This window comes from Octodon degus, unplaced genomic scaffold, assembly GCF_000260255.1.
Source record: "Octodon degus isolate 3935 unplaced genomic scaffold, OctDeg1.0 scaffold00094, whole genome shotgun sequence".
In the NCBI taxonomy this organism is placed as follows: domain Eukaryota; kingdom Metazoa; phylum Chordata; class Mammalia; order Rodentia; family Octodontidae; genus Octodon; species Octodon degus.
Genome location: NW_004524670.1, coordinates 9,922,984 through 9,930,483, shown reverse-complemented (window position 1 = coordinate 9,930,483; position 7,500 = coordinate 9,922,984). Strand labels below are relative to the sequence as shown.

General features: G+C 46.9%; 1 protein-coding gene across 6 annotated transcripts in view; it reads right to left on the bottom strand.

Moving 5' to 3' along the window:
* Akap2 (A-kinase anchoring protein 2) overlaps positions 1–7,500 on the bottom strand; it is a 553,389-nt gene that overhangs the window by 102,116 nt on the left and 443,773 nt on the right. Inside the window, exon 1 of one of the 6 annotated variants that reach the window (XM_023722927.1) lies at positions 7,421–7,494. The exons of the other annotated variants lie outside the window; for them this stretch is intronic. The gene's annotated coding sequence lies outside the window, so the exon portion shown is untranslated. Of the gene's footprint in view, positions 1–7,420; positions 7,495–7,500 lie in introns of those variants that run through there. 6 annotated transcript variants of the gene reach the window in all.

Sequence of the window (7,500 nt, the reverse complement as noted above, 5' to 3'; positions counted from 1 at the left end):
AACAGATTAAAGCGCCTGCTTAGGCAGACGCAGGGGTCAGGGATTTGATCTCTGGCATAGCATGCCAGACCCGCCCCTGGGGTACGGGATTGATACCGGGCATGGTGGTACACGCCTGTAATCCCAGCACTTGGGAAGCTGAAAACAGGAGGATCCGATCTGTGTAGTGAGACCCTGTAGACCCTATACTAAATACATAAAAAAAAAGTTCTTTGATAAAATATGCACAAAGCAATAATTGTGTCTTCACATAGAATTTTTGTTGTCACTCTTGTTGTTTTATGGCACTGGGGATTTGAACCCAGGGCTTTTTTTTTTTTTTTTTAATTTTGAAACAAGGTCTTACAGAGTTGCCCAAGTTGGACTTGAACAATCCTCCAGTCTCAGCCTCCAGAAATGCTGGGGTTACAGAACTGCACCACTGGGACAGGCTTCCCCTCTACATAGTGTGAAGGAAGGTCAACATGTTGGGTCCAGGATTACCTATCTTTAAACAATGGCTCAACATTTCATCACTCCCAAGTGGTGGAAAAGGAGCTCAAGGGCTCCCACCAGCACAAAGCTCAGGCAGAATCCACAGACCTAGAGCTCCAGCACCGCCTGAGCTCTACACGTAAACATTACTGAAGACCTAAGGCCAGCAATTCAGGATGTATTGTTATCAGCTAACGTAGGAATTTCCCTGAGGACGTGGTCCAGGGTACATTTCCCTACTTCCTAAGTTAGAGATAGGACTAGAGATGTAAGCTAGCTAGGAGGGACTCTGTGTCCCCTGGCTACTCAGGCCCTGAGGCAGGAAGTTCTCAGGATCCATCTGGCACCAGCAAGAGAGGTTGTTTAAAAGCCAGTGCATTTCCTGGCTCCCTGGAGATGTGCGACACAGAGATCTGTCCCAGGACCCAGTAGCCCCAGTGCAGATGCTGGGAGCCATTGAGCCCTGGGTCCCAGGGAACAGGGCAGAGTCCTAGAAAATCAGAGTAGAGGGCTGAGGGCTTTAAACAGGAGCTTTCGGCGCCTGAGTGAGACAGTCCCCCTTCACAGTCATTTTGCCTGCCTGTACTCTACAGGTGCTATGATCTTCTGCTTTTTAAGCCACGCTGTTCATGAAACCCTGGCTCATCCCAGCCCAGGTGCATGGCATGCACAATAAGTGAACATTTTCTACTTTTGGATCTATAATGTTTAGGACAAGTAAAGAAAGAAAATCTTTTTTCTTTTTTTTCTGTTTTTGCAGTACCAGCAATTGAACTCAGGACCTTGTGCATGCCAGGTAGGCACTCATGCCTCTGAGCTATCTCCCCAATGGTCAGACAGAAAAACTTGATAAATATTTTTATTTTTTTGATAAATAAATATATATATATAAGTGTGTGTGTGTGTGTGTGTGTGTGTGTGTGTGTGTATATATATATATTTAAAGGCATTGTAATACTTAAGAATGAACTCAAAGCTGGGCACATTGCTTATCTGGGAGGCTGAAGCAGGAAGAACATAGGACCATGAATTCAAGGTGAGCAGAGATATCTAAGGGAAAGCCCATCTCAAAATAGAAAATAAAAAGATCTAAGGATATAGAGTACTCCTGGGTTTGATCCTGGGTACCCTAAAGAAAACAAAAAAAAAGAAAAAAAAGAAAAGAAAAGAAAAAGAAAAAGAAAGAAAAGCTTAAAATAATGCTTCTGCTGTGCCTACCATAATTAAATGGTGCGGTGAAATTATCTACCCAGTTATGCTATGCAAATCCATCAAGTTAAATAAGAAAAAAAAAAATAGACTGCATTACTTAGACTTCTTTGGCTCTTCCTAAAACCTGTTGTTACTTCAACTGTCACCACACTGTCCCTTTGTGTACGAACCCTTGTCCCTGCCATAGTGAAGTTAGGGTTCGAGCGGTATCTTGTAGCAGCTCAGGAAAGAGAAAGGCGAGCAGCACTCAGCACACGGCACGGCACTGTCGCTGTGTGAGCCTAAAGCCTAAGACCAGGATCCTCAAAATTGGGGGCCTTTTACCTAATAAGGGGCATTTTCTGATATATTAAAAAGATAAAGAAAAACTTAAAAATGAAGAAAAATAAAAGAATTGCTAATGGTGCAAGTGCTTCAAATGTAAGGCAAAGAGAGGATGCCAGTTAAACTACACACCCTGAAGTCTCCAGCACAGGGTAGGGAGCAGTGAGGCTTGCGGAGCCTCAAACTCCATGCTTCTTCATCAGTGTGAAGAATGAACAATCGATCTGTTATATAATTACTTGAATTTATTTTATTTTATTTTTTTTTTGGTGTGTGTGTGTGTGTGTGTGTGTGTGGTACTGAGGATCAAACTTGGGACCTTGTGCTTGCCAGGAGGTGCTTATGCCACTGAGCTATCTTCCAAGCCCAATTGTTTGAATTTAAAAATAAACTTTAAGACTATGTACTTATTCACATTAGTTACAAAACTTTTAAAAAGAGAACTTAGGTTAACTTAACACAATCAAGCCAGGCATGGTGGTATATGCTTGTAATCTTAGCACTCTGGGAGGCTGAGGCAGGAAGATCACAAATTTAAGCCCAGCATGGGCAACTTAGAGACTTACTGAGACCTAACTCAAAATTAAAAAAAAAAAAAACTAGACAGGCAGCTCAGTATGGAAGGCCCTGATCGTGTCCCCAGTACCACCAAAAAAGAAAATAAATAAAAAGGCAGGAATATACCAGCACAACATAGTTCCATATATCTCTCACTAATTTGAGTTTTGAAATAAATAGGTTGTACATTTTGGCATCTCCATCTTTATAGATGGGTGACCTAAGATTCCATTTTTACGGCATACGCAACCTCTTAAATAAAATTTGGCTAAGGCGGTGAGGGACTTTGGCCACACATAGCTCTAGAAAAATACTACAGTATCTATGTGCATGGCTTAGCCCAATCCAAACACCAAAAATAGCCACAAATCCTCCGTCAACCCCTAAGGAAAAGGAGTTTACAGCGCAGCAACTTTCCCCGCTGCGTTCTGCAGCTCTCTCTCCCTCCTGACACTCCTACCGTGACCCCTCCCCCAGCACATGTGTCCTCCCAAGACTGAGAAGGCAAACCCATTCACAAAGCTCAAGCCTTCAAATCCACTCAAGGGAAGCTCCCTGGTCTCTTTTCTATCCCTGTCCTCTGCTGGGACGACATCAGCAGCGCTGCCTCCACCGAGCATCTCCTCCAGCCACGGCCATTCGGTCACTCTGACACTGCCACCAAGAAGGAAGGAAATTCCAGTTACATGCTCCTCTCCTATTCAAAGTGTCCCCTCCAGGCCTGGCAAGCACTTGTGTTTTTGGATGGGGGCCAGGAGATGTGAAAGGAGAAAGAGGCGTGTGAGGACAGTGGGTGCTACAGCCTCTCCTCCCTGGCTGTCCCTCCTCTGGGTGACTCCTCAGTCTCACAATTCACTTCAGTAGGAACAAAAGAACCCAAAGAAGAAGGACAAGGATTGGTCACTTCATTTGTACAGTAGTCAACTATCAAGAGAATGAGGTAAAGCAGAGAAATCAAATTTGCACTGGGGTTAGCAGTTTTCTAGGAAGCTAGCATCCTGGAGCTGGACACCCCTGCAGTCCCAGCACTGGGTAGGAGGAGGCGAGAGGATCAAAGGGACTTTAAGGCCCACCTGGGCTGCATAGTGAGTTGAAGGCTAGCATGCCTCAAAAATAATAAAGCAAATAAGCAAAGAAACAAAAGCTAGCATCCTGAGCTAGTCACAATTATAGCTCCATAGCCCTATAAAGTCATAATAGTACATAATAGTAATACTAGGGACTCAACACCAGGAGCACTGAGCTACCTCTCCACTCAACCCTCCTTAGAATTTTATTATGAGATAGGATCTTCCTAAGATGTCCTGGTTGACCTTGAATGTCAGATCTTCCTGCATACTCTCTGTATCTCTTAAGTACTTTAGTTAATTAAATACTATGGAAAGCCGGGTGTGGTGATGCACACCTGCAATCCCAGTACTCAGGAAGCTGAAGCAGGAGGATCCTTGCAAGTTCAAGACCCACCTGGGCTACAAAGTGTGCTCAAAGTCAGCCTGAACTGCATAGTGAGACCCGAGAATAATAAACAAATAAATAAATACTACTGAAGGGCCAGGGAGATGGCTCAGTGGAATAAGCACTTCCCTGGCAAGCACAAGGTCCTGAGTTCAATCCCCGGTTCCGCTAAATAAATAAATAAATAAATAAATAAATAAATAAAATAAATACTACTGAAAATCAAATAGGCACACCCTATAACTTCCTCTTTGAGTCATTTTGCTTTTAGAATAGGGTTGGTTTCAACTTCTCTATATTCCTGTGTTTGGAGGGCCAATGCCCAAGATTTAAAAACTAGTCTTCTATGTTCCTGGAGAGAACTGTCTCATAAAGAGTCAGCACATATATGAGACGGAGAGTGACTTTTATCTACCATCACGGTGTGAAGTCTCCTCAGCTGCAGCCATGCCAAGTAATGTTGGGTACAGCTGGTACCACTGGGTGACCTGAATTTAAACCTTTTTTTTTTTTAAAGCTCCAGAGAAAATCTGCATCTGGGTGCTGGGTTTGTTCAGTATAAAGAAAATTATACCCACTGGGCATGGTGGTGCATCCCAGTATTCTCAGCCACTGGGGAAGCTCAAGCAAGAAGACCACAAGTTCAAGGCTAGCCTTGGCTGTTTTAGCTAGACCCTATCTCAAAACAAAAACTAAATAGAAGTGGACATGTAGCTCAGAGGTAAAGAATCCTGAGACTGACTTCCAGCACCAAAGAACAAAACAAAACAAAACATGTTCTATGAAAACAGACTTAAATTGTCAAACCTCAAAAATACATTAGGCAACTGCTTTCAAGGGACCCATGACAATTATTTGAGCAAATGGTGACTCTGAATCTTTAAGATCAGAGAACAGCTGTTGAGAAATTTATTCTAGCCAGAGCACCAGTGTTCCCAGCACTGAAATATGTATAAAACCAAAGACTGGAACTAAACACCAAAGCTCTGGTCTTTAGAAGTGAATTTTCAGCCCACTCCCGTTTCAGTTGTTAAAATCCCTCCATTCAACCTCCAGTCAGCTTTGGAGCCCCCCCGCCCCATCTTGAACCATTTCTCAATACCCTACTAACCAGAGACTAGGAGTAACAACTGTGACAGAAATCTGGGATGTAGGAATCTATCAGGCTAGTATCTAGCCAAGAATTACAGTAACTAGAAAGTCCAAAGAGTTAGCATGTTTAATAACGTTTAATATGTTCCAAAAAATAAAATATTGAAAGTTTTAGAAATCAATCAACCAATGAGTCATGTTCCCCTCACTTGATAAGTTAAGACAACCTACTTCCCTTTGGTTCTCTGTTGGTTTGTTTTTTGTCTTTTTGAGACAGGGTCTCACTATGCAGTTCAGGCTGGCCTTGGGCTCATTTTGTAGTCCAGGCTGGAACCTGCAATGATCCTCCTGCTTCAGCCTCCTGAGAGCTGGGTTTACAGGCTGGGATTACAGGCGTGCACCACCACTCCCGGCCCTACTTTCATTTACACAGAAGAGATCCTGAGGCTACCAAGTCGGAATGAACCATTTATGAAAGTGAAATGAATTCCGAAGACAGGACTCTGACCTCTGCAGGCAGGAAGTGATGCCTACAGTCATGCCAGAACTGAGGGAATGGGGATTTCAAACTGTGCTCTCTCCAAGCCTGGCGGTCTCTCTTAGGATAGGACCTCAGCATTCCAGAAAGTGATGGAAATGAACGCTACAGCAGTCTGTTAGGAACACAACCGGGAGACCCAGCGATACTGTTTGTGTTTTTTCTCGATCGGGACTAATTTTGTTAGTACAGAACTAAGTAATTTCAGGGTTCACATGACTCCTGTGGGCCCGCATCACCTTACAAAAAGAGAAGATGCTTTTAAAGAAAGGGCTAAAGGGTCAAAACTGGAAAGGAGGGGTAACTGGACAGCTGTTTAGATCATGCAAGTCTTTCTGTTTAAAGAAACAGGGCTAGTGATGTAGGATTTGCCTAGCAGCATGAAGCCCTGGGTGCAAGACTCAATACTATAAAAAAATAGGGTAAAGTCTGTCTGAGATATACATCATTTTTCGCCAGGTCACCATAAAATTTTATTGATTATCGTTGGGGAGACTGCCAGCCTGAGAGGAAGAGCGGCCTGTTTAATTGGGAACATTTCCAGGAAGGAAAGCGTTCGGCTGAAGAGAACTCTAATCAGAACAAAGACAAGGAAAGAAAAGCGCCGGGATCACAATGGCAGGTGGGTTCGCACTCCGCGGCCTCCAGGCGCCTGGGAGGGAAGGCGCTGAGACAGAAAGGCGCTTCCAGGGAGAGGCGACAGCCGTGTCGCAGGTCGTGTCTCTGAGGACGCTCGCCTTGTCACAGGTATAGCACTCAAACCCGCAGCTGGGAAGAGTTCCGATTTGTCAACGTCTGAGCGCGCAGTTGCCCAGAGCCAAACCAATACACAAGAAGCGGGCTTTACCGTCTCCAAAGATAACCCAGCCTCTCTAAACAAACGCCTCTTCCCCAGACGTCCCCTTTCTGAGGGCTGGGAGGGGCCCCGCTGCTGGCGGACGTCTTGCATCAGGCTTGGGGAGCTCAGCCACCCCAGCGACCCGGGAGTCCGCCCCGCTCCGCGGTCGCCCACCGCTCATCCCAGCCACCTGCGCCGCCGCCGCCCGCTCCGCTCCAGTCCCCCTCGACCGTCTCCGCAGAACTGATCTCTCGCTCTTAAGACTGCGGGCGCCGCTCAGGAGCGCTCTCCCCCACCCTAACTCCCCAGTGTCCCCACGACGGCCCCGAAGAGATGTGGGCAAACTTCGCGGCCCAGCCTGTCCCGGGGCCGCCCGTTCACTTCCTCCCGCCCCGTCTCCGGAACTCAGCTCCCGGACCCCAATTCCAAAAGGCTCAGGCTGGCTGGGCCCAGGGCACTCCAGCCCTCAGGCTCTCCGTCTTCGCAGAGCTCCTGACTTTCGGGGATGCCCTCAGCGCTCCATCCCGGGAGGAGACCCGCGTCCTGCCCGCAGCTGCACCCGGAACCTGGGCTTCACGCCCGCCGGTCGGGGTCCGGGGCCGCACAGCCAGCCAGAGCTGATTTCACAGCTTTTGCCTGGTCATCTTTGCTGTGTGTTGGGGGTGCGGGGTTGCTCTAAGTTAATTTGGAAAACCATATATAAGTCTCTAAGTGCGGAATGAAGCAGCCAGAAGCGCGATCCTCCCAAGCTAGGAATTCAGACGCGCACAGCCGAAACCCATCCAGCTAAGCAAGGACCATAAAAGCCCTTTAAAGTCCCCGGCGCCTTTGAGGGCTACCGGGTCGAAGCCTCCCATCGCCCACCCTTTCCCACGCCGGGGGACGCTCGGCGCCAGAGTCCCGGGCGCGCGCTCAGGCTGGACACCCACCTCTGAGCGCCGGCTTCCGGGGAGCAGTGCTCGGGCTGGGTACCAGCGGCCGCTGCTTGTTACTCCGGGAGTCTGGGAGT